Here is a 27,279-nt window from a genome sequence, read left to right as displayed (position 1 = left end):
AGTAAGTGGTAGGGGATCCAATTTTATTTAGAGCTTTTTGAAATTCCATTCTAGCTTCATGATATTTTGAGCAGCTATTGAATATGTGTGGCAGGTCTTCAATGGTTTTTCACTGATAGCAATTGATATTAGCAGGCTTAGGTCCTAGATGTTTGCCAAAACTTCCTGCTAATTTTGTTTTTCTGGTTACGATGCGATTGATACTTTTTTGGTCCAGGCTGTTCACTTTGGGTGGTTGGATTGACCTATTGGTTTCTTTTATAGTGGAGTAGAGTGTCCTGCCTTTGGTAGTGGAGTTCCAGTGCTCCTGCCATTTCTGGTTAATATAGTTTCTTGTTATGCTTTGGACTTCTGTTATGCTATATCTAAGTGGGGCAGGGTTAGGGTTTCCTAACATGTTTTTTGCGACTTTGTCGGCTAGCTCATTACCAGGGATTCCTATATGCGAGGGTATCCACATGAATTCAGATATCTGATCCGCTGTGGATAATTCCTTAAGCATATAGAAAACTCTTGCCAAGAATTGTTCTCTTGATTTGGTGCTGTGAGATTTAATGGATTATATTACACTAAGTGAGTCACTGATGATAATTGCTTTTATAACTTTTTGGTCTTTAATCCATTTTAATGACTGTAGTATTGCCCAGAACTCTGTGGTGAAAGTAAAGCACTGGTCTGGTAATCTGGATCCCGTTTGTATGTTGAATTCGGGAATAACCACAGCAGCTGCTGTTCTGGGGGATTCGGTTGTTTTGGATCCGTCAGTGAAGATTTTTACGAAGCCAGAGTAGGGGTCTTGTATTTTCATTGCTACTATGGTTTTGAGTTTAGATTCTTGTTCCAATTTGTTTCCATAATTGGTGACTCTAGTGTTATCCTAGGGATAGGGTTTGTCCAAGGGACGGGGTCAGGGCAGTGGGTGTACTCTTCTTGTAGAGCAAGTGTTGGCAGGTTTTCCCTGACTTCTAGGATTTGTTTGCCACTGGGTGGGTAAGGAACTAGTTTAGAGCGAAACGGTTTGTTGCATTTGCTAATGGTTACTTTTGTAGCATGCGAGTCGGGGTGATTTGTTAATCGATTGGAGTATCGGAGGAGCATTTCCTGTCTTCTTATTTTTAATGGCAGTTCACCGGTGAGGACTTGAAGTTCGTGCAATGATGTCGATGGTAGAGTGCCATTGCAAACAGATAATGCTTTCCTTTGGATAGTATCCAGTTTGTTCTGTAATGTTTGTTTCGCTGAGTTGTAAACTTGGCATCCATAATCTAAGTTCGACCTTATAAATGATCTATAGATGGTTAATAGGGTTTCTTGATTGGATCCCCAGGTTGTCCCTTTAAGATTTCTTAATAGATTAATATCTTTATTGCAATTTTGAATTAGTTGTTCAATCTGGTGTTTCCAAGAGAGATGCTTATAGAAGAATATACCTAGGAATTTTACTGCCTTAGTATATTTGATTAACTGGTTTTGAATATAGAAGTTGCGGTAAATTATCTGGTTATTGCGTTTAGGGGAGACGTTTATTGCCATCGTTTTTTCATGTGAGATCTTAAAACCACATTGATCCGCCCATCTCCCTATGTTATCTAGGCTTTTCTGGATTTCTTTGACTACTTGATTGCTAGCAGGGTTTCCTGCCCTCCATATATCGCTGTCATCAGCGAACTGGGAAATGTTAACCCGTTTTTCGCTAGGTTGAGGTCAAGGTTGTTAATCATGATGTTAAATAGCGTAGGACTGAGTACACTCCCTTGTGGGGTACCGTTTTCAAGGGGCTTTTCTTTTGAGGTGGTGTTTCCGACTCTGGTGATTATTCTGCGACCTGTTAGGAAGTTTTCGATCCAGTTAAACATGCATCCAGTAATTCCGAAGTGGCTGAGTTTTGCAATCGATCCTTTGGTCCAGACAAGATTAAACGTTTTTCAAGGTCAAGGAAGTCAGCTATAAGTTGTCTGTCTGATTTTCTTTTGGAGTTGAAAACAAGTTTGATATCCGATTTTAGTCTTAAAAGTTGATCTGTGGTAGAGCGCCTGTTACGGAAGCCACATTGGTTTTCTGATAGGAGTTTGTCACTTTCTAGGTGGTGTTTTAATCTGTTGGCTAGGATTGTTTCCATCATTTTACATATGTTATTAGTGAGGAAGATGGGACGATACGAGTTAATATTATTAGGGTCTTTACCTGGTTTAGGGATGGGGATGACAACTGCTTGTTTCCAGATGAGTGGTAGTTTTCCACTTCGCCAAATTTGATTGAGCAGTTTTATAATGGTTATTGTAATATTGTTTGGAAGATTTTTGTATATGATATATCCAATTTGATCTTTTCTAAGGTGAGGTTTCTTTTTTAGACCCTAGCGCTATTTTCCATTCGTATAGGGTGATTTCGGAATTTGAATGTGAATTCTTGAACCCTAGGTCTTTAATGAGGTTAGGAAGTGTGACTGGTATTACTGCTAATGGCCAAGAAATGGTTAGCAAGTAGGTTAGCTTTGTCGTGGTTGGTTGTAGCATTTTTCAGCTAATGTGTTAAGTTGATAGCTTTCCCCCGGATAGATTTTATTTTATCCCATACTTGTTTAGAGTTAGATTTGAGGTTCAGTGATATGATATGATATGATATGAATGCATTGCGAAATTCCAGATTTTATACATGTTGTGGTAGCAAAAGCTAGGGCGAATACCTGAGTTTCCATACGTTCATTTTTAATACACACCAGCTATGTTATATATACTTCATACGTCCTTAATATATCAGACCTTTCATCTCATAATACGGCAAAGAGAGAGGCTAATTTTAGCAAAATTATACATTTTCATTTCTTTTTAACGCTTTCTTAGGCGATAAGATAATAAAGATAAAACCACCCCCACCCACCCCCGCACCTACCCTTAAAAAAGTATACTCAAATCATTCACGGCTGTATATCTTTCTTTGTTTACGGTCGTTATGTTGTATCTATGTGCAAGAGTTAACTCCTCTTGCCAATCGGTAGGTTATTTTTAGCTCAAGTGGCAAGTCTTCCTTGTGTGATCATGTACACAAAACGAAACACGAGTGACCCATGACGCACGTTTAAGTAGATGTGACTACTCAAGCAGGATTTAACCATTTTTACTTACTTCATGTGGAGGGGAAGAGGAAATGTAATTTTGCGAAAATACAGGTTAGTTCACTTTATTTCATAAATTGAGACAATTTATATGGTGCAAAAAGCAGATAATAGCTTGGTCGACAGGTTGATTGTAATTGTATGCGACATAATTGACGAACGAGTTTCCTAGTAAAATTAATTCTTGGAAGTGGCAAATGGGCAAGTTGATTTCTGTTTATTTTCTGACCGATATATGTTTGATAGTTTGCATCCTTAGTGTATTGTCGGTGAAAAAGAAAGAAAGAAAGAAACAAGAAGCATAGTCATGCAACTAGTACATGTATTCCTTGGTATGTGCTACCTATCGACTAGACAGGTGAAACGGGTGAACTGGAATTCTAACAAGTGTTCCACATACCTGGGTGTAAAGGTATACTCAAGCACAGTGGATAAATACACATGTACACGTGTACATACTGCTGGTTTGACCAGTAGTCTGTATTGTATGGCCCTCATTCAAGTAATTTCATAGCGTACTCTCTCTCTCTCTCTCTCTCTCTCTCTCTCTCTCAAATATAAAAGCACATTGTTACTTCTTTTTTAAATAAACGTTAATAACATTTTTATACAAAATCGCTTCTTAACCAAATATTATGTATTACTTTAGATTTAATAATATACTAACATCCAAATGAAAAGCAGCATGCGGAATTTTTTGTCAGTAACCAGTCTTTTTGTAAATGCTGTTGATTAACGCTCTTAGAAGTAAGCGGGTCATGCCAGGATAGAACTTGTTTTTCGAAATATATAGAAGTATATTGCTTTTCGAGATGGATTTTCATGTCCAAAATCGAAAAATCTGAGATGAACTCTAGCCTTTTTAGAGTGTTGTTCTACAGTGATTGCGAAGTGAAGCAATCTTTACACATCTTGTAAATTACTTTGCTGACTTCCTTGTTGCCTTTGCTAGATAATTTTTTTTTTCCTCAGGGAAACTGCTATAAAAATGCGTTTATAATAACTAAATACATTTGACACGTGGTAAATGCCATACATGTTCCCTTACGTTCCTTACAGTTCCACATTATTTATTACACTGTTTATTACCGGTACAGTTGGGCTTCTGGTGGGTCGGTGGTTGTTTCCGGGGTTTTCCCGGGTTCTTCCTCCACCATTAATACTGGCCGCAAATATATAGCCTATCGTGTGCTGAAAAATGGTGTTAAACCCTACAACAACAACAACCGGTACAGTTGGAGAAAAACATGTTCTTTTTATAATGGTTGTCGATCCACATCGTTACGCATCAATGGGTAAACGATCCACTGTGTTCCACATGAGTGATGTGGAGCGAAGTGACTCGACGAACGTTGGCTAAGACAAATTATATTGTGACAAGCTTACCCATTTCGGCCTTAGAGTTAAGGTCACAGTCATGTAACATTTTCTTTATAGTTTTGGGTAAACGTTTTTCAGTTGCTTCCATTTCTCAAACCTTGACTAATTTTGTAATACTCAGAATGAACCATTTTGAAGCTACGACAATTCATGACACTACGCGTACTTTCGAACCGTTGACGACGCTGTAGTCACGGGAATTTTAACAGGGGTACCGATTACAGATGAAGAAGATTAGCGATAAGTTTTTTTTATTAGCTTATATTTTCTTAACACCTTTATGGCCTTTTTTCTATTTGGGATGAATTATTATGAAGCTTAGGGAATTTTGTCTGTGACGTGTGTGCCTTCTTGAACTTTGAATCAAGGTCACATTCATAAAATATTTGCGTTAATGTTTGGCAATAGCCTCTTTCTTTTGATTATAGATCTTATACTCCGATGATTTTTTTCATATTTGGACATGAAAGTCCTGGTCTTGCGATTGCACTTTTCTCATTTGCACATTTTGGCTATCGCAGGATCAACTTGGCTAGATTTCTTTTCCAAACCGCGTTGCAAACACAACCTTAGGCCTGGTCAAGTCAGTTCCACTCAAAATAATAGAATAAATTATGGGACGGCTACCCTTTGTTAACATGGGATCATTTGTGACGATATGAATGCTACCATCCAGACGCACTATTTTCTGTTTTCAGTCTTGCTCCCCCCACTCTATCCCGCTCTCTCTCTCTCTCTCTCCATCCATCCATACAGGCATACACACACACACACACACACACACACACATATATATATATATATATATATATATATATATATATATATATATATATATATATATATATATATATATATATATATATATATATATATATACTCTTTACATACTTAAAAAAAGGGAGAAATATATAGTATTATACAATTTAATTAAGATACACAAATAATTGCGACACGTTGAAACTGGCTTGAATGTTTGATAGAGTGATGATCTCGTAAAAAGACGTAAAGTATGGAGATCAGATTGAGCTCGCATCGGACGCTATATGGATTTAAAACAATGGATTTGCAATGATAATAGAGACTTTCAAGATCACACGTGAGAACTGTTTGTTTTATTTCCTTAAGATCTTTGCATTTGCTAGGTACCCGGAAATTCGCATTAGTATCGATCGCGTAATTCACTTATGTACTTGTAGCCTTAAATACAGTCAATTGAAGCATTCCGCAAACTCCAGCCTGCAATAAAAAGTGTTGCACGATACCGTTTCATACTTAAAATCGATCTTCGGTGTTTATCTGATATCACGACCCCAACGTATGTTAAATTACTATCAGTTATTGTCATGACCTATAGTTTTACATACATGGATATCAAAGTTTCAGGCACTCGTTATTTCAGTTTTATTTTACTTTCTGTTTTGTTGAAGTTGAAAGTTGGTTGGACTATATCGTTTAATTGCAGTAAACGTGAAAATATATATGGGCTGGTCGCATTATATTTTATTAACAGTGTGGTTACACGGATAGTATTAGTTTCAAATTCCCGATTGTATTGCGGGGGGGGGGGGTAACGTCAACTCCGTAGTTTAATTGTATCCAGCTAGTTGCGTATGGAATTGAATGTGAAGGAGTAGTCGATATATTCGAAACTTCTTCATCTTCTCTGTCTTGAGAAGGACTAAACTTTTTTAGAGATCATAATAGCACCACGAATCACATCGGACATACATACATATACACATACATTCATACATACATACATACATACATACATACATGGTTCCCCAAGTGGTCTAAAGTGCTCGCCGTTACGGACTATTGCCATCTCACTTCTGTCTGCGTTGGTGCGAGTCTCAGTTTGGGCCAATGTGGTTTTCCATGGTTCTTCTTCCACCATTTATACTGGCCGTCATGTATAGCCTATCTTGTGCTGAAAAATGGCGTTAAACGCTACAACATCCGTCTGTCCGTCCGTCCGTCCATCCATTCGGCTAAGAAAAGTCATGACTTCATATGAAAGTTTGTGAAAATATTCAAGTTTACGTCACACTCGTCAATTCATTATGAGTTTTAGGGCGGTGTTTAGGTATTATTGCCAATTACGAACTAGACAACACACAAGCGCATCCATCGGAACGTTCTGGCTGACAGTATACTGAAAACGCCATATGAAGTGCGTGACTATAGAAAATTAAAATCGTTACGACTTCACGACAGTACAGGATCATGAGTTATTATTAGGCACGTGACGTCATGATATATTATTCATGTGGCGTTATCGGTGAAGCATAAGAACATGATTTTGTTATCGTACATTTTTCTTACATCCCTACGTGAGTAAAGATTGCCAGCCTTGCCACCTTACATCTTATGGTTTCGTCCATAGCAGGAAAGCCAACAGTCTTTATTTGCAATTAGAATTTTAAGTATTTTTCAGGAGTTAGTGAGAGGTGTCCTGATATACCTTTTGTGACCACCCATCGTCCTTCACCAAAGCTCCTCGCTGGATGAAAATTCTAGCAACTATGTAATTAGCTTGCCCTTGGGCTTTTGTAACTAGTCAAGGAGTTAAGCATAAACGCACACAGTGGCACACAGTTGTGTCTGATATTAGTAATTAGTTTGCCCTTGGGCTTTTGCTTTTGTAACTAGTCAGGGAGTTAAGCATAAACGCACACAGTGGCACACAATTGTGTCTGATATTAGAAATTAGTTTAGTCGGTCACTTTTGATCTTTTTTGTTTACATGATGCCATTATTGTCCCGACACTTCAAGAGAGTGGAAGTCATGTGAATAAAATCACAACAGCATAGATAAACTAAATTCATTTTCATAACATTTTGGTTGCAATTACGTATGAAACAAATCCAGAGAAGCAACTCCAAAAGTTATTGTACTTGATATACATGGCAGCCAGAATAACTGATGGAGGAAGAACCCTGGAAAACCTATTGAAGAACAACCGACCCAAAGGAAGCTACCAACAAGCTTTCTCACATACCCTCATACGCTGAGCCTGAGACTTGAAGCAACGCGGACAGAGGTGAAAGAGGAGTGACTGGTAAAGGCGAGCGCTTCAGACCACTCGGCCACCAGGGGCCCTCTTAACTTGAAAAGCATCGCAGATGAAACTTTTGTAAAGACTGACAAGAAATCAACAACCGTCGAGGCATTCAGATTGCAGGACATCGAATTAGCACTGCAGAGACAACAATTTCCATTTTGTTTTTCTTCAAAAACTGCCCGACATAGAATAATGTTTTATGCTGTGTAACACAAGTCGTTCAGATCTTTTATACTTTCTCTGCTGCCAGGAATGAGGGGAATGGACGGTGGGTGGGGGAATTTGAAGTACAAAAGTACGTGGAATTTGCGATGACGAGATACTGCGGCTGCGTAAATTGATATTTGTAATTGATTGAATATCGTCAAAGTTGTACATGTTTCATTAATGTGCATGGGTTGCAAATTAGTGCTCAGAAACATTGGAGTAATGTATGCGGATAATGGATTTGTTCTTGATGCACGCTACCTGGAATATTGACACTTAGGATGTGAAAACAAATGTTATCTTATCTCTGAAGCTTTTAAGTAATTAGTTCATTCCGTTTTGCAGATATTTCGGAAAGTCCACATTGATTAATGGACATTATTGAATTATCATCATTACTACATTGTTTGCAGTGTAACTATCAAACGATTCTAGAAAAGTGACACACTAGCGATTGTTTCAGAAAAGTGTTGAAAGTGTTGGTCTCTGCTAAAGTGAACAAATATACTGCAGATTAAACTTTTTTTGGTGATATAATTTCCTGAGCACCAAATAAAATAAAAAATGATTCTTTCACCAATCAGACAGAGTACACTTAAATATACAAAAAATGCATTTTAAATCGAAGAAATGCGCCCAAAATAAGTTTGTTTATGGTGAATGGAGAGAATGTATCTACGGACAAATTGTAACTACACTTCTTTGAATTACTGTACCAAAATGTTCGTGGGGTTGAGGGGGGATGGGCAAAAACAGGAAATATATTTATGTCGTCAATGTTAACTGATCCGTGAGTATTATTTGGGCACGTTTGATACGAGAATTAAGAAATGATCTTGGACCTACAGAAGCTTCAATCAACCAATCAGTACAATGATATTTTTATTACTTATTTAAAAAACATTTAGCAAATTTGTTCAAATCTCGGACTAAAGGAAACAACATGTAAAATTATCCTTGGGTTTCGAAAACAAAGAATATTAAAACTTAGTTATGATTCAAAAATTTAAACTGCTACATCAGAATAAAGAACATTATCAAATAATTTGCACTTTGAACTGGTATATGGAAGAGACTCATTCCTATTCATGTTGTTTATAGATAGAGATTGCATCTTTTTTTCTTGAATCTACAAAAATAGTGGTTTCCAACCTTTTCTAATATGGGGACCCCGTTCTCAAATTTAAAAAAAAAATATGTATATGACACCCACATGTTAAAAAATGAGGTACGACATACCCCTTGGAATAACCACGCGACCTACAGGTTGTGAACCGCTGTAATATAAGTTGAGTATCACTTTTATCATTGAATCTTAAGTCATTTTCTACTTTCAGTTAGATATATAGATGGTAGTTTTGTCTAGACCAAGGTTGTACAAATTCAATGCATTATTAAATTGTCAGTATACGCATGCTGTCAGGAACCTAGGAAATTTTATATCAAGGGCACATTGTGTGATTTAATGAATCCTCGGCAGTTTAACGGCAAACATGTTGTGAATTTTTATTGGATTCTACATAATAATATAAACTGTTTAATGTTGTGAATTTATCTGTAAACTATAATTATCAGTAAATTATGATATGGAAATGTTTATTTACCCTCCCCCATAAATAAGTAAATAATATAAAAATATCCCCAATGGAAAGTAAGAAAGCTCCAGACATCCTCGCCCCGCCGCCTGAATGAAATTGTCGGTGCCCAATAATGATGTAGATGTTTATTGATGTATGTTGATTTCACCAAAAAATTATATATATATATATATATATATATATATATATATATATATATATATATATATATATATATATATATATTAATATAATGCGTATTATGTATATGTCACGACCAAAAGATGCATTCAATTCACCTTTAGAAACGATACATATATATCATTGTTACTTTGTTAGAGACTTAAGCCATCTCGTTCGAAAGTTTCGACTGCACGCATCGGTTTTCCTAGATCGACAGGGTAGTTAATGCTTTCGAGAGGCCTGGTGAAGTTAGTGCTTTCGAGAGGCCTGGTGAAGTTAATGCTTTTGAGAGGCCTGCTGAAATTAATGCCTTCAAGAGGCCTGATTAAGTTAATGCTTTCGAGAGGCCTGGTGAAGTTAATGCTTTCGAGAGGCCTGGTGAAGTTAGTGCTTTCAAGAGGCCTGGTGAAGTTCATTCAGATTTCCTTTTAACCTTCTTACCCATTAAGAAATAAACCTTAAATTTTAAAAAAGAAAAAGAATTATATATTTTTCCGTAGCTAGGTGATCAGTTTGGCATTCTATTCTACGCCCTGAGTAATTGCGGTTTATTTATTGCCTTCTAGTTCCTGGTAAAGATATTTTATGCATGACAGTGTTACTAGTTTTCGACCTATTTTAGCATAAGGCGGAGTGACGTGATCTCGCTCGCGCATGCTAAGGTGAGCACGTTAGTTAAAATGTTTTCCTTTTCCTAAACTGTTAGTTAGATACACAGTCGACAATGGGGGATAGATTTTTTTAAAAAAAATAACTTAAAAATTTTTTTGTTTAGCTCTATAGGAATAGACCAGGAGAGCCTATGGGATGGTATGTTGTCTATCGTCCGCCGTCTGTCTGTTCGTTAACACAAGTTTGGGGGCGCTCACCAGTTATTATGTACTTTTGAGAGTGACGTATGTAAGGTGAAGTTGTTTGCATTTAAAACATGCACAATGGAGAGAATATTGGCATACACCTATGCTACATTAATGTAATGTGGATGATATTTCTTTGGATATTGTACTTCTGAAAATTGTACATGATCTAAACACACTGCTAACTAAAATGACTGATCCCTCGTGCTAAAAAATCAGCCTGAATTAGTCTAAAGTACACTATCCATAGCAGCTATTAAAATAGGGGAAATGAATTGTGCTAGACTAGACAATACCAGCTTCTGAAAGTGCAATGAATGAATTATCAAATATATAAAATGTAGAAAAAAGTTATCGGCTTTTTTTTATTACAATTTTCCTCTTAAGTTCAGGAAGTGAAAATGACCAAGTGGAGCTAGCACTTTTTTGAAAGGTGCACATCTGGAGTAAGGCCAAGCTGTATACTCTATATCCCATATTACACCCATCAATCATACACCAAAATAAAGGGAATTTTAAGGGTTCTTTGAATTATACCTTAGGTATGCTGGGTCTTTTCTAAATAGCCAGTATAACCAGTGAGGAAAGCCGGGGAAATTATTTTTCTTTAAAATTCTAGAGCGCCACCTTTGTTATCGCCACTCCTCATAAACTACTTGGAGGATCGCCATGAAAATGATACTGCTCGAAAATCCAATATGGCCGCCCCAGTTGCCATCTTGAAACTCTTCTTATCGCAGCGTCCCTTGAAGGTGTGATAATATTAATACGAGGTTTCACGAAAAGACTTTTTATTATGTCTTGTTGGTTCTAAATGTAAGAGGTGCGATCTGGCGTCCAGTATAACCTCCACATCTGTCATCTTGGAAATATTTTGATCGCTATTCCTTCCGAACGAAAAGTCATATAGAGATCGAGTTCAGCCGAAGAATTCTTGTAATGCTTAGCTGGTCCTCAATAAAAATGGATCCGATCTGATGACTGTGGTAGCCACGATGAAAGTCTTTTTATCGCTATAGAACAGATCGCCATAAAAGCATGGGGTTGTCACCAAATATCATGTCGATATGGTTCTAATAAGGGTGCCGCTTGCACATCTTACAAATATTATTATCACTACTCATCCTGAATAAAAAGTAGTTCGTGGAGTTTCCACCTGAAGACTTTTACAAAAAGTAGTTCATGGAGTTTCCACCTGAAGACTTTTACAAAAAGTACTTCATGGAGTTTCCACCTGATGACTTTTACAAAAAGTAGTTCGTGGAGTTTCCACGTGAAGACTTTTTATGTTATCAGTTTGGACCTCAGTGAAAGTGGTGACTCGTGATCACACTACTTTTTGGCATGAAAATGCGTAATATCCTATCTAGAATTACAAGGTCTACATACTTATTGTAAAAAGAAGTCTCTGTGACCTATATTTCATGCTTCACTTACTAACATGGGTTAAGTATGTTCATTCGGTGGTAAACATTCCATATTGATGACATATACGGTATACCTGTAATAGATAAAGATGAATAAGTTAACTATGTATTGCATGTGTAAATGAATATATGAATTGGATGTTGTGGACTGCATGCTCTATGCTTGTCGACTTGATCAATTGTAGCTATCAAGAAAATTATTGATGCATGAATCGTACTCGTGCGTGTTGGCTGTCACGTCAATGTTACTCAAAGCCTGTGTTATTTTTACTCGGTAAAATCTGCCTCCTAGGACGATGGACTGATAACAACTTCGGTAGCAGATATTCAGTTTCATTGATTTAAAAACACGTAATACTAAATCAAACTTAATTTCTCGTTTTTATTAACTCTTTATAGTATCTCAACTTTGACATCACAGGAAAGAAAAATTAATTCCGTTGTTTTACGTATTTTACCCCCTGTCACGTTACGTTTGTATATAGATAGATGGTTTCACGACACGTCAGCACAATACTGGTTATACAGTGTGGCAGTAAAAAGTTAACACATTAAAGGCTTAATTGTAAAGAGGTACAATTGCCGAAAAATTAAAATAATATTTTAATTAGAAAAGGGAATAACATTTCGTTTTTGCAATCACTTTAGTCTGAATTTACTTTCTGGATGATAATTAATGTTCACCGTGGACACTGGAGATCACGACAAACTTTGAAAAGGTGAGCTCTGTAATCGGTGACTACATACAGTCTGGTTATATTTTTTCTTTGCATTGTTTATCTAGTGTTGCCATGGCAATTAATATACGCATTATGACACGTATTTTGTTGTTGCTGTGATAAGTGACGGGTTCGGTAGAAAAATCTTCACCTACGTATATGTACCTTCCTGCGAATTTCTTCATTTGTGTCAGCCATACTACAAGAAGAAAAAAAACATGGTGTAAATAAATTACTCTTCATATGAGAGTAGGATCGCTCAAATCCTTGTTTCATTTGTTGAGCATAGACAGTCAAGTGCCTTGGTTTAATCCCCGTCTTGGTTTAGAACACAGAGCAAAGGTTTGACTGACAGTTCTTAGTTTTGAGAACTCTTCAAGTTATGTATCCAGGAGTTATTTCTTAAAAGCAACAACATCATGAGTTCATTAAGTGTGAATTATTCCTTTAGGTCTTTCTTTCTAGTTGTAGTCAACATACTCGTAAGAGGTACGGTGTGCAATCTAAATTTTATTTGAGGACATCACAAGAAGGACAACTGAATGCAATCTGTATATCTATTTTGTTTTGTTTTTAAAATTATGTATGTCTTATATGTAACCTGCATATTGCCGTGACACTCATCGGATTGGCTTATTCCTTGATCTCCAAAACTAATAATCTAAAAATAATTTGCAACATTAGGTGCAACGCTATATAACTGCTATCTCAATAAATGGAAAATCTTACAAGTTATTTACCGAGCACTTCAAGTTTGCATGCACATATAGCTAGCTATTCTGCGTAGGTCCTATCAGCAAAAGCGAGTTACTCCGATTGTGCAAATTGCTGTTTTGGCACTTCAATGCCGGAAGTAGGATTGACATGTGTTGTACGTCCGAAACGTTATCCAGACATCGAGGAATCTACATTTCCGTTAGTCTGTACAGGAACAATTGGGCATATCCAGTCTGTCCGTTATGTCTCATGTTTCACTCCAAAATGGATGATTGGAGGGAAAATAGACGATTCAGGTTTCTTGAGACACAATGTGCATCCTGTTGAGTTTTAAACTCAACTTACTTCATTTATTTGTTTTAAACTCATTTCGTGGTGTCAGTTGATACGTTTGCAGTGCACATCTGTATATATGTAGAGACCATGGGTGTCCGCACATAGGGGTATTTTCAATTTCACATCTAAACATATTTTGACATACAAGTTGTGTTGCATCCTCTGATGATGGCACCTGTTGTTAATCATTACAGACAGTTCTCTTCTGGTTCGGGGGGGGGGGGGGCCGTGGCCAAGTGGTCTAAAGCGCTCTCCGTTACGGATCACTGCCATCTCACCTCTGTCTGCGTGGGTTCGAGTCTCGGAATCGGCCAATGTGGTTATGTGAGAAAGCTTGCCAGTAGCTTCTCGAGGGTCGGTGGTTCTTTCCGGGGATTTCCCGGGTTCTTCCTCCACCATTAATACTGGCCGCCATGTATAGCCTATCGTGTGCTGAAAAATGGCGTTAAACCCAACAACAACAACAATCTTCTTGTGTGGTGGGTAGACTGGAATCATGCTGAACCGACCTATATGGGGGTCATTCTCCAGCTAATTTTTAAAAGCAAACATTTGGGGAAATCTCTAGGAATGCATCACACTTGTACATATGTTGCTATGTAAGTGTGTTGATTTATTTTCCACCCACCCCAATGCCGCATCTTTGATTAATATTGCATACCTCTATTTCCAGTTAAATGCATTTCATTGAAAATACTATTTCTTTTAAAAATTGACATTAAATTTCTATTGAGGTGATTGATAGGTTTTCACTTTTGATAGCTAATGATTGATAAGGGGGTTCGCCAACTTTTTTAGTCAAAAACACAGGGGCTTGTTTCGTTGCTTACAACTGACCTGTCGTACATGTACTATATAATAACTACAAGGGAGGACATTTGCTTCCTTGCTCGCGCGACCTATTTAAGAATAAACGCTGATATTTCAAGCTACTTTGCATAGCTTAATACATTTGGTTACCGACATTCAGCTCAGGGATTTGACTGTGTATCCCTATCAAACGTTTGACTTAATATCAAACCTTTAAGGAATGCCCAATCATTTTCCCACGCTACTGCTCGACATGGCCGAGGTCGCGCCCGCGTAACATGCAAGTGAGATCCCGCTGATTGGAATACTGTCTTCTCACTGGTTAAAAGAAAATGACGTCCTGTATTTATTTATAACTTATTTTCAGTTGCCCAATGAGAATGTAGTATTCCACCATCCATTGCGTTGTTTTTGTATATTAAGCGAGCTCAGGGACGTATGACACCGGGGCGATGGATGAAGGAAGGTCTGGAAACGTGATAGCAGGTGTGTTCTTGTCAGTCCGACGTTTGGAAGGGTCCACCAAGCAGAAGTAGCAAATTCTTGGGATAGCCGACTTCATGGCTTTCTTTTCCCCTCTGTACCATCCTACAAAAATACATTTAGTTCACACATGACTAATGTGTAAGAGATTCTCTCAACATTTTTCATATATGATATATTTTATCAATAACGTTGTAGATTGTAAAACATTTTAAAATTAAAATCTTTTACCATTTTAAAATTGTTAACAAATTTTATAACACAAAATTCCGAGCAAGAATTTTCCATGTCACATTCCCGAGTTTTTGTTTTGTTGCTGTGCTCGCAGGTGAAATGAGGTGCCCAGGGTTTGTCTTGATCCCCGACAGGCATGCCGAAATATGCTTTGTAGGCCTCACACATCTTAGCAGATGCTTCCACGGAGTACTTTTCGCTCTTGTTTTGATAAATTGGCCGCAGGCATAGCAAAATGCATCTGCCGGATGCTTGCATCCGCATCCTCTTGATGCCATCTCAGAAAAATGCAGATATGTATTCAATTAGGCAGCTGGAACTAAACTGAATTTATATTACTGGAAAGTTTTAGAAGTTAGTCTAAGTTTAATATGTCTGGAATGTTCTGGAAAATAGGTAAATTTCAAAATATCACTGTCATTCTCACAAAATCAAAGTTTGTGGGGAATAATAGTCATTTTCTATACTTTTGAGACATAAGCAATTAGGAAATAACAATTACTACCCAGAAACAAAACAAAAAAATGTTACACGGTGGGATTATTACAGTGATAAATTTGTACAAAAGTTTACAGTTTGACGAGGATTATTAGTGTTAAATTGGCACAATAGATTAAAATTTAACGAGGATAATTACAGTGATAAATTGGCCAATGGTTTAGAATTTGACGCGGATTATGATACTAATAAAATTTGGCACAACAGCTTAGAATTTAACGAGGGTTATTACTGTGATAACTTAGTACGAGGGTTATTACTGTGATAACTTGGTATGAGGATTATTAGTGATAAATTGGTACGAGGATTATTACTGTGCTAAATTTTGGCACAATAGATTAGAATTTAACGAGGATTACTACAGTGGTAAAACGTTTGAAGTTCCGATGTCTGTTTATATCTATCTGTATGTCTGACTGTCAGAGAAAGATGAAAACTAAATGCAGATGATTCTTGCATCATCAAACCAGGTAGGGAAGAAATATAGAAAAGAACAGCAAAATAAGGAAAAGGACAGGCGAGTTGATTTAACACATGCATGTATAAGTAGGTAGGTAGGTGCGTGCGTGCGTGTGGGTGTTTGTCATTAGATTTTTGGTCAAGCGAGATTTGTGTAACGTTTTTCAGTTGCAGACAGTACCCATCTTGAGCATGGAATGGTTGGATTGATTTTAACAGCAGTTTCAACGCAATAATGGATATAACATTGCCATTGAAGCTTGTGCTGTGCTATGTCCCTTTCATCAAGGACACCCTAAAGCAGCTAACCCGGGCTGTCACTCTGTTGGGATGAAAACTTATTGTCCTAGTGACGTGGAGATGACGTGTGTTTCACGCTGTCATAAAAGTTCTCTGCCGGTTATATCACCTTGGCGAGTTCAAGCTAGATGCTTTTGAAGGATAAGTTGTCTGCGGGAATCGCATTTTCAATTCATTTGGCCAGTCTTGGATGCAAACCCCATTTTCACCATATATTTCACATTTTCATCCTCAAACAGAAATGGAGTGGTCGAGTGAACTAAAGCGCTCACCGTTCCGGATCACTGCCATCTCACCTCTGTCTGCGTGGGTTCGAGTCCAAGGCTCGGCTAGCGTGGGTACGTGGGAAAGCCTGCCAGTAGCTTCTCGTGGGTCGGTGGTTCTTTACTGGGTTTTCCAGGGTTCTTCCTCCACCAATTATACTGGCCGCCATGTATAGCCTATCTGGTGCTGAAAAATGGCGTTAAACCCTAGAACAACAACAACAACAACATCAAACAGAAATGTTGGAATACCTTTATTATTATTTGGTTTACAACAATGATTTATTTCGCTCAACATGGCAGATAGTAATAAGATCCAATCACAATATGTGGATTTTACAGTAAGATTCAATCATAATATCCGGATTTCACATTAAATAAACCTTGTACATTACGCAGACAAATTAGAGGATCTCCTGAAGCTTAAGCGAGTCCGGAACTCTTCTGAAAACTAAACAGTTTCTCATGTGGACACATTAGAAGCTACAGTTATATCTGGTCCTCTATAGTACCTCTGCCTGTGACTAAAATTCAGATATTTGTATTAGTATAAAAAACAAACTATTTTAAATCTCAATCTGTACAGTTTTTAAAGAAAATCAAAATAGTCATTTACTGAAAATGGAGTCACAGTTCTACTGTGGCCCTTTCAGGAAAGAAGAAGCTTCGAAGAAATATGTGATTAGCAAACACTGAGACTGCTTTATTTTGGAGGGTTGAAATTTCTACAAATCAGGTCAGTAATGGTTTAGTAATTTGTTTTCCTCATTTTGGAATTAACTTGGTTTGAAAGATTTTCTGAACGATCAGCTTTTGGAAAAAGGAATCCTGTAATTCGATTTAAACTCGAGATGTTGTGCAAAAAAAAGAAAATTGTGGATTGATTTTGATGTCTTCTGCATGTTATATTTTCCTGCTTCTTAGAAGTTAAAATCGACCGCTCCGATGGTATAAGTGGTTAGCGATTCGTCTCAAATGCGGGTTTCGTAGGTTCGAACCCCAGCCGAGTCATACCATAGACTTATAAAAATGGTCCTAGCAGCTTCCTCGCTTGATGCTCAGCATTAAGAGGTTAGTGTTAGGACTGGTCGGCCTGGTGTCAGGACAATGTGACTGGGTGGAACATCATGCTACGTGTCTGCGGCATGATGCCCCACTGCTAGACCTCACTCTAAACTGTCACACTGCACACGTCATAGCGATGTGACTGAATTTTTTTTAAAGCTACTCTTAACATCTAAATCAAACAGAAGTTAAAAGCGCATCATGCTCTTTCTACATATAAACTAGCACCTGGTTTATCCGACTTTGTTTTTGGTTTATTTGCACCGCCGCTTGTACGCGCATGTCCACCAAATGTGCCTATTTTCCACTCGACTGTTTCCATACATTACACTCCTTATGAGTTTGGATAACAAGATTCCACTTTATATGCCTTGAACCGAGGGTAGATCTGACCGGATATTTTCTGATATACCTTTGCCGGCCTGTTGCAAATTCCGCAGAACCTGTTTTAGATTTGATTGATATGCAACTGTTAAGGAGTTAGTATTTATAGAATCACTGGCAAGATTGTGAGAGATTATGAGATCGCTTTTACGGGAAAATTGATTAATGGTCTGAAATAGACATCCTCGCCCTGGGCACTACAGGATCTAACCATCCATCATTTGCTCAGTGTTTATTGATCTGATTTCGGAGTGAACAGTTTTAATTATACCTCTTTCTGCTAATATATGAAGTATGACTGAAAACAAGATGATATTCAGAACCTATGATCCGCAAAAGTTGGCTCGATGTATCCGTGGGAAAGACACTTATCTCCCTTTTCCGTGGCGTGATACGCTTCAGTTATTTTGTTGTTGTGTTGTTTACCGCCATTTTTCAGCACACGATAGGCTATACATGGCGACCAGTATTAATGGTGGAGGAAGAACCCATTAAATCCCCGGAAAGAACCACCGACCCACGAGAAGCTACAGGCAAGCTTTCTCACATACCCACATTGACCGAATCCGAGACTGGAACCCACGCAGACAGAGGTGAGATGTCAGTGATCCGTAACGGAAAACGCTTTAGACCACTCGGCCACTCGGGCCCCACTCTTCAGTTAAAGAAATTCAGTTGATTGCCACTGTTTTTTGTTGTTGTGTTGATTTAACACCATTTTTCAGCGCATGAGAAACTATACCTGACAGCCAGTATATTTAGTGGAGGAAGAATCAGAGACAATAGGAAGTACCACCTACCCACGGGAACCTACTGGCAAATATTCTCAGATACGCACGTTGGCCGAGCCGAGACTCGAACCCATATGGACAGAGGTGGGATGTCTGTGATCTGTAAAGGAGAGCGCCTTAGACCACTCGCACATCATCCAGCTCACCTACCCCACTCAGATATGATAAATCAGTGTGTAAGCTGCTAATAGAACAAGAGTCTCCTCTTCTTTCGATCATTCATTCATTCAATCATTTTTTTTAGTTTTCCCATATGTGCGCTAATGGATTTTCTACGCCTGTATGCACATCCATCGTTGCATGTCATATTGTTTTATAGATAATTTAATATTTCACAGTAATAGACTCTTTTTTCAATCCTGTGTAATACCCTTTTCAGCCCTTGTAAGACCATTTTCGGTCCTGTGTAAGACTCTTATCATTCCTGTGTGAGACCCTTTTCAGCCTTGTGTAAGGCCCCTTTCAGTCGTGTGTAAGAGTTGTCCTTCATACTGGGACCAAATTGATAAACGAATCCAAAGGTGTAAAACCATTGCTTGACAACAGTGCGACGCAAGTAATGTGGTAACATATTATAGGCTATTCTGACTATTTGAAACAATAAACATCAAATAATTATCCATTTAGTCTAATGAGTTCAGTTTATATTGTCTCCTTTTAATAAAAATGTTCGTTGATAAATCTCATCTGTATATCAAACTTTTGTATCTCTCATACCCTCTCTTGTGTGTTTTTTTAAAAAAAAATCGTATTCGATTATTTATTCTAATGGCGATTTTTTATAAAAAATATGGATATGTATTTAGTGTAGACATTGTATAATTTGCTCGTTTTATGAGCTATTATGCATAGAATTACTTTATGCGACAGTCAGTCTAATGGTAGGTTCGTCCAAAAACAGTTTTGCACACAATATTATTGCAAGTCGCATAAACTTTGATCATCGCTTTTTATTTCTCGTGCTTTATGGGGGCAAATTTTCCTTTCATAAAACGTTATTTACGTATCCCATCTTCATTCCATACGTATTAGAGGAGTATAGTGTCAGTATATCGGAACAAAATGCATTGATTTTTTTTTAAATCAATCATATTCTTGGGACCTCACCATTAAACATTTAACAGCTGATAAAAGTTAGAATAAGGAAACAATTTATGCTGATTATGTAAGTATCTACCATCGTAAGATAAATGTTGTTGTAGGGTTTAAGGCCATTTTTCAGCACACGATAGGCTATACATGGCGGCCAGTATTAATGATGGATGGAGAACCCGGGAAAACCCCGGAAAGAACCACCGACCCTCGAGAAGCTACTGGCAAGCTTTTTCACATACCCACATTGGCTGAATCCGAGACTCAAACCCACGCAGACAGAGGTGAGATGGCAGTGATCCGTAACGGAGAGCGCTTTAGACCACTCGGCCACTCAGGGCCCACTAAGATAAATGTTATAATAGGTCGTTATGTTTTAAAAATCTATATGGTTTTGTGTTTTTTTTGATATCTTAGCTATTATAATAAACCTTAGCTAAACCTTTTGATGTGCATTCGGACCACCTCGGACAATTCTATGAGAAAGAGATATGCCCATAATATGTCGGTTCATTAATTTGCAACCCCCCAAAAATCTGAAGAAAACAAACCCTGTAATCTATTGAACCGCCACTGATTTTTCTATAATTGGATCTGATTGGTCGTATAATTGACCGAGCAGATGCAATTGAATGCATTCTCAACTTGCTGATATATCATTGTTTCATAAATAGCGTAGGTTGTCCGAATGGCAGCTGTCGGCATGCATTCAGGGTACGTTTCCGTAGGATCGACCTCGAAGATGCAAAATGATTGAATTGTTGCATTTTAACTTTGGACTGAGATTAAGAGTATATCTAACTATTACAACGTATTTATTATAAAGATTCCGTTTGCTTTATCGTTATTTTATTTGTTATTTTTAACGGGTTTCCAGATTTAGAACAATTTGTTTTCCATAACCGATTTTAATAGGCTGTCTGGCTATTATAGTCCAGCACTCTTTGGTTTACTGGCAAGAGCTATTCGACAAAGCTTCGATTTCGATTACTGAGATGATGCGATAACCAGTGTTACCTTGATTAGTCGGTAATTTATCATTTGGTCTGTTGATCGTTCTGCTTTCCGGCCACGTGTAAATTACATTGATATGAAAAATTAGATCAGTGATCGACCAATACAATAAGCCTTAACTAGGTAGTACAGATTGGACCGTTTAGTTGAAAGAGTTAAATTATATTGCACCTTTACTTTCCAGTATCTTGTAATCTATTGGTCCAAGTTTGATATTTTGAGATTTAATTTAACATGATGCAAGCTATAGCTTCGCTCAGTTTAATCGGTTTGGCTCTTTACTGCACAGCAACACAAGTAGGTTTTATAATGCCGAGGCAGTGGGATAAAGTATCTTGCCCAAGAACGCACCCGTAGGACCTAGGTTGGTCCGATAATTCGAACCCGCATCCTTTCGGTCGGGGGTCCGGCACGCTAACTACTGAACAAACTGCAGCTTCGGCTAAGTTTAATTTTGAGAGCCTAAAATAAATTTTAAAAAACATAAAACATAATATGTGCCTGTCATATCCACTTTATTTAAAGAGGCCATATTACCTCAGAAACAGTGGGACTGGCCCCACCGTGAAGCCTGGCGGTTTCCTATTAAAAAGTTGGAAGGAAAAGTGGTAGGGGGGAGGGATTCAGGGGGCTCACCTATCCACCAGTCACACTCTGTGCGAATCGCTGTGTTAGTAGTGCAAGTTACAGAAAATAACAGAACACGACAAAGCTTTTTAAAATTTATTTTCTGTAAATCTCAAACAGCGTATTAGACAAATACTTAAGTGACAGAAGTAGTCCTGTGGATCAAGTTAACTGTTTAACTTGGACTTGGCACTGTGCTCGTACTACAGCTGTCCAGCAAGGCAAGTTGCCATATGCTTTCCACTGACAGTCAGCGTGCTTTATCACTCTTTCTTTTACCTTGTGAATAACGCTGTTAGTCTCGCTAAGATTTTGTGGACACGAGTTTACCTAGCTACGATGTCGTAGCCTCAACTTGATTTGTTGTGGTTGAGGCTACGAACTGATCCCATATCATGTAATGGAGCAAAAAAATCATCGCTAAAGTCAGAAAAACAAACAGTGTAAAAATCAGCTACAGAAGTATAATCATGATGTGAAAGAAGTTTGGCTTATTTTGAATTTATTAAGCGCTTACACGATAAAATCAATTGGCATGGTTACTCTAACCTCATCCTGTCCGCCATGACAGATAACGCGAGACTCTCGCCGTGACCCCTTTTCTACGTAAGGCTTGCCAGACCAAACTTGGATATTCTACGCTATATTATTATCAATCAAGTGGCGAATAATCACTTCTTAGTGGAATTTCAAAGTTGCTGATAAACCGTATTTACTTTTAATGCGCAGAATTTCTGACCCAAACGGAGCCAAATTTTTACTACGATTTGTTTACGTTTCCAAATAAGGCGACAATGTCCTTATATGGCACACAAACACGCGAGGCTGAGAATGGAAGTAATCATTATTTGAAATAATATGGCGGACGATCTGAACGAAAATATCGGCCCAAAAAAGTAAACGAGATTTTACAACTATTTCTACAAAGATTTTCGATACTTCCGGTATTAAATAAGAGGACTACTCAATTGATTGGATTATCAGCAAGAAATATGTTTAAAGTGTTATTATTAGGCTAAAAGTGCGCCGGGTGTGAATCACACCCGGCTTGCTCCATTAACACGTATTTGCTCATGTTAGTACCCTATCCACGAGGTACGAGTAAGGGTACTAATATTAGTACTAGAGTTTACCTACTGAGTGTTCCCTTGGAGCAGGAGTGTCAAACTCAATCGCTCAGTGGGCCAAAACTCAAATCACACGTAAGGTTGCGGGCGGAACAGGATAAACATTCAATAAGCGGAAAATTAAACCTTTTTTAAGCATTAATATAAATTAAAACAGAAAAAAGTTTTAATAATTAAAAATCATTGGCATACCCATTTTCGCTCTTATGCCAATTTGTCAGAGCTGGATGTTTGGCAAGGCTGCTAATTAGGGAATTTGATTTGCACTTTATATCGCAGGGCCATTAAAAAATATTTTTGCCTAAAATTCTCTCGGGACGGATATAATTGTACGCCGGGCCTGATGTGGCCCGCGGGCCTTGAGTTTGACACCTGTGCCTTGGAGAAATGACCCCATATATTGCCACTTAAGCACGCTGCTATCAGAACACACATTCTCAACAAAAGTGACGACTCTTTGTTCCGTTGTTGAATTGTTTCACTGCATAAAAAGAATACAATGAAAGGCATTCAATAAACGACTGGGGAAAATGTATTGTTTTACTTGAAAGTATTTGGACTATTTAAGAACGTGATTTTAATATATGAATACAATATACATGAATGGGTTGAATATTTGAAATACCGGTAGTTAACCTAGCAAATTTGTTTGCGACCTCATTTATGTTTTCTTTTTCATTTTCTTTAAGAGCAAATGTATCCTCTGTAATGATAGCACCTTTCTATCCAGGCCACTTTTCCTACGTTCTGTTGATATTGTTAACTGGAAGTCGTACTAAAAAGTTCAGTTGGCAAAATGGTCACCTTACTGTATTCATTGTATCATAGCTCTGCAAAATCCGCCTTTATAATCGGAGGCTCCTTAAATCCCGATACAGCTGGAAATAGTATGTTCTGACTTACGGGCTTGCGGTTGGGGGCGGAGGCGGGGTGTTGGAGCTAAATAATTTACTATATATATTATTTTCCTGTAGGTTAGTCTTCATGATTTTATTAATTTGAAAGTAGAACATGTTGATTTTACTGAATGGAGATCTCTCGAAAAGAGGAGAAATTATTGAACATTTACCCAGAATCCGCTGACATTGGTCTTGAATACATCCAGCTATCAATCGGAAGCCCTGGGCTTTTCCTACGAGACGAAAACATGCTTCAGATTATGTTTGAGGAGTAATTTACAGAAAAATCATGCATTTTGTTGCCGGATATTTGTCATTAAAAGAAGAAAAACCTCAGTATCTTCCAACCCCTCTGCTGTTTATATGGTTGGATTGATTTTATGATTCAACGAGAAGTTACAGCTTATAAAATAGTGTTTTGAACTTGCAACATCTCGACCAATCATCGTTTCGTAAACAGCCGAAGTGGTCCAATGCAACTGTCAGCATACATTCGAGGTCAGACTGCTTAAAATAGTATCTCCACAATGGAGACCTACTTTTAATCAGACTGCATTCGAGGTATTATCCTAGGTTTGACCTCGAAGATCCGAATAATGCAGTACGTTCCAAAGCAATGTTAAATTAGTTGAGAGAGAGAGAGAGAGAGAGAGAGATGCATTGGAACAAAAGATTGTATTTTCTCCAACCTTCACTAGAAAATGCATATAAAGTAAATGAAACAAACAGTAACATTTTTAAACTTCAGTTGTAATATATTTACTAAAATATAAAATAAAATATTTAAGAAATATCAAGCAGAACATTAACAGTGCAAATATACAAATATTGGACACATTTTCTCGTTTTAATTTATTTATTTGGTTATGTCTTGTTCAAATTATGTAGTACGAAAAACTAATCCATAAATTCCTTGTATCATCAATGACAGTTTCAAAAACCATGAAAGGCAGATGATGAACTGAAACATCCGTCGAAAACGATTCATTGTGAAAATGTGTCCCAATTCGCTATAAAGGTTTCCGGAATATTTCATTTTATATATATATATATATATATATATATATATATATATATATATATATATATATATATATATATATATATATATATATTCCAACAAAAATTCTGAGTTGTAGTGCTTTGTTTGGCATTGTTGCAGTCGACTTAGTGGATCATCACCTTTGATGAGATTTATATATTTTGTCAGTCATTTTCACATTTACCGATTATCATTTCACTTAGTGTCCGTCTGATACTATGAGCAACAAACGCATCATTTTTTAAACCGAAACATGAACAAATTTGTAGAGAGTGTGTGTGTGTGTGTGTGTGTGTGTGTCTTGTATGCGTATTTTCTGTTAGTCTTGGTTGAATATATTCACAAGTAAGGATCATTTACATAAGTTAAAGACGGAAAACTATCCAGTCACTAATTGCCCCTAACGTAGCTGCATGATCATCTAAAAGCCATCGTAATTATTGAATTTGTGGAGATTGAAGATTATAGATTCTTTCTGATATGGCATACTTATAGTTCCAGTTTTTAGGACACCATTTCAAGCTATGTCATTGGTTGTAAACGGTCAAAGATACAGATCTGGATTTTGTTTGCACATTGGTAAATTCTTGGAACTACTTTCGGTACCCAATCCGGTTTCAAGTGTACCTTTGGTCAAGCTATGTCAGTATAGACTCCTTATAAATTCCACCTCTCTCCCAGTTACTTCAGGTTAAAAGTTGCAACCCCAGATAACATGTTTGATCACACAGTCCTTCTTGCACTTCAAAACTCAACTATGCAACCAAACAAAGGATATGGCAAGTTTTGTGAGTAACTTTCATTAATTACTGCAGTTATACCGCTCCGATGGCCTAGTGGTTAGAGCGTCCGCCTCAGACGCGGGAGTTCGCGGGTTCGAACCCCTCCGAGTCATACCAAAGACTTACAAAAATGGTACTAACAGTTGCCTCGCTTAGCGCTCAGCATTAAGATGTTAGTGTTAGGACAGGTCGGCCTGGTGTCAGAATAATGTGACTGGCTTGTACGTATGCCATATGTCTGCAGCATCATGACCCAGTGCTAGACATCACTATAAACTGCCACACTGCAGACATGGTAGCGATATGACGGAAAAAATTGTTAAAGCTACTTTAAAAATCAAACACACACACACACACACACAATTACCGCAGTTTTGTTTCGACACAGACCTTGCTCAGTTAATCAGTTATTGCTAAAGGTTGAGCGAAAATTCCAGAAAGATTAAGATGTTGAGAAAGGCCATGTAAAGTACGAAATTGCGCAATAAACGTTATTGTATCCCTCGTCAAGCCTTGTGTTCTGATTCCATACGGGTTAGGTAATCCTGGCGTCATGCGACTATTAAAAAAAACCTACTACGTTTTATGTAAATCATTTTATTTTATTTGTTAATGGAATATGCTGATTTCACGAACAAAAGGAAGTTAGTATAGTTGGGTATTTCTATCTTTATTTTACTCTGAAGGTGATTATGTTAAAGTTAGACTTATATATATATATATATATATATATATATATATATATATATATATATATATATATATATATATATATATATATATATATATATATATATATATATATATGTACTCGGTCAGGAACATTTATTCCTATATTACGGTTAGTAGAAGCTGGAATAATTCTGGCTTTCTTGAAATATAGATGCAAATATACGAACTTTAACAAGAGCGTAATCGCAAGCGTTTCGCTGCTACACAAGGGAACGAACATTACTTAGCGGGGATGGGTAGGCGGCTGTAGGCAGGGATTTTCTATAAAATTCGGATTTTTTTTTATTTCAGCGCTTGATAATATTTCCACTAGTACGATGAATATAATTAGAATCCTTTTCTACGAATCAGAGCAGTAATATTTTTTAAGTTATTTGAATTCTTTTCTAAAAGATATTATGTACCAACCTCTTCCCAAGTACTGAATGGTCGGTCCCTAATCCCAAAACTTGGTATAGCCAGTTTAGTCACTCAGCACCATCATCGCTAAGTACGCGCCTCTGCTCTCTTTATATATATATATATATATATATATATATATATATATATATATATATATATATATATATACACTAGCCAAGTTTTGGTATTATCCCTATGTTGACCATCTCAGCGAACATATATGTACGGTATGGGTCTAACAAATGAGTTACCAACAGATTAGACCTTTTATGCAACTTGTTGTGATGACTTCTTAAAGTCAGGCTAATGCATGTGTCTTGATTTTGATTTGCACTAAGTAGCATTCTTCGTAAAAATGTGCAAATGTGTCTTTTTCCAATACTTAAACATTGTGCGTGCTGGGTACACCATTGTCTGAGAGCTAACCGTTATTTCATATTGCAAATCGATCAAAAGGGCACTACCTTCTAATCAGAGAAGCCGCTCAGGACGAGAACTGCAGAACTGTAGATCTACATGTATGTTCCAGCGGTGTTGTTTGTTATACATTTGTTTGTTGGTTAGCTCTCAGACAAAAATGTTCGACAACAACAAGTGTGCCATCGACGTGCTTGGTATTCATGTGTAAATGGAGTACATGACAAGAGATCAAGACAGACGGAGCGGATAGTGCAGTCCCTGGATCCTAA

At 37.4% G+C, this 27,279-nt stretch overlaps 2 protein-coding genes across 2 annotated transcripts in view; both read left to right on the top strand.

Annotated features, from left to right (window-relative positions):
- LOC149802661 (uncharacterized) overlaps nucleotides 1-27,279 on the top strand; it is a 97,010-nt gene that overhangs the window by 53,588 nt on the left and 16,143 nt on the right. The window lies entirely within an intron of this gene.
- LOC149802660 (uncharacterized) overlaps nucleotides 3,022-27,279 on the top strand; it is an 86,054-nt gene continuing 61,796 nt past the window's right edge. The window contains exon 1 of the mRNA XM_089952027.1: nucleotides 3,022-3,169. The gene's annotated coding sequence lies outside the window, so the exon portion shown is untranslated. The remainder of the gene's footprint in view (nucleotides 3,170-27,279) is intronic.

This window comes from Sinohyriopsis cumingii, chromosome 3 (assembly GCF_028554795.1).
Source record: "Sinohyriopsis cumingii isolate HCF-2022 chromosome 3, ASM2855479v2, whole genome shotgun sequence".
Classification (NCBI taxonomy): Eukaryota; Metazoa; Mollusca; class Bivalvia; order Unionida; family Unionidae; genus Sinohyriopsis; species Sinohyriopsis cumingii.
This window is presented reverse-complemented; position numbering and strand designations above follow the sequence as displayed.